Raw genomic sequence first — 1,003 nt, forward strand, 5'->3', positions numbered from 1 at the left:
CTATCGCTGTTATATTCTAGAGAAAACGAACGTTAAATATGGGTTTGTTACACCAGCAGCGACATGCGAGCATATTTGAACTAGAAATAATATGACGAAGAGTTCAGTGTTGACTGGGAATCGAACTACACACGTCTCGTTGTTGACTACACACAAAGAGATGTCAGCTACCGGATTTTTCTCCACCAGCAGCTCGGAATAACATCCTTGAACTTACAATGATTTCGCAAATAGTTCTGTGTCTCACTGGGAGTCACAAACGTCAGATAACGTTAGTGTTGACAACGAATGAAAATACATTAAAAATGAAAGTTATGATCCACCAGCAGATAGGTGTTCTTGTGCTAGAGCTAGATAATACATAATAAAAACATTAGTGCCGGGCCATAATTCGAACCCATTCACGCGCATATGTGGAGATGGCAAGGAATCTGGTTTCGAACAAACAACAAATTGTAGTCGAGCTGTATTGTCACAAAGGGCTCAAATTCCGCGTTAAGAGCGGTCTGAGTTGCATTCCCAGTTCGGAACCAATTTTATCGACGTATCAAATAAAAGATTGAATAAGTGTCCTGTGATCCTTCATAGCGTTCGTATCGTCACTAGAAATAAATAACTAGTATAAGAAAGTTTGCTGGTGATAAAGTTTCTACATGTCGCCGCTCCTGACTTTATTGTGGTTCAACCTAACGTCTACTTGGTAGAGAAGGAATCTCATGTTTAATGTGAATTTCAGACCACAATGCCGGTATACCTTCTTCACTAGGCGTAGCCAGAAGAGAATAGAATCGGTCTCACTCTATCAAAAACCATCGGCAGAATATGGAATCAAACCCAGACCATAAGTAAACGAACCTATTATCAATCCAACAGACCACCAAATCCTCTTCTCGGTGACTCATTTTTCTACCGTAACACTTGATTAGAATTCTAGCACACAGGCTCCCTGTAGTATTTGCAACATGTTCAGTACATTCATATACTTGGTTGACCGAATCGCCAT

Source organism: Schistocerca gregaria, chromosome 6 (genome assembly GCF_023897955.1).
Source record: "Schistocerca gregaria isolate iqSchGreg1 chromosome 6, iqSchGreg1.2, whole genome shotgun sequence".
NCBI classification, from domain to species: Eukaryota; Metazoa; Arthropoda; class Insecta; order Orthoptera; family Acrididae; genus Schistocerca; species Schistocerca gregaria.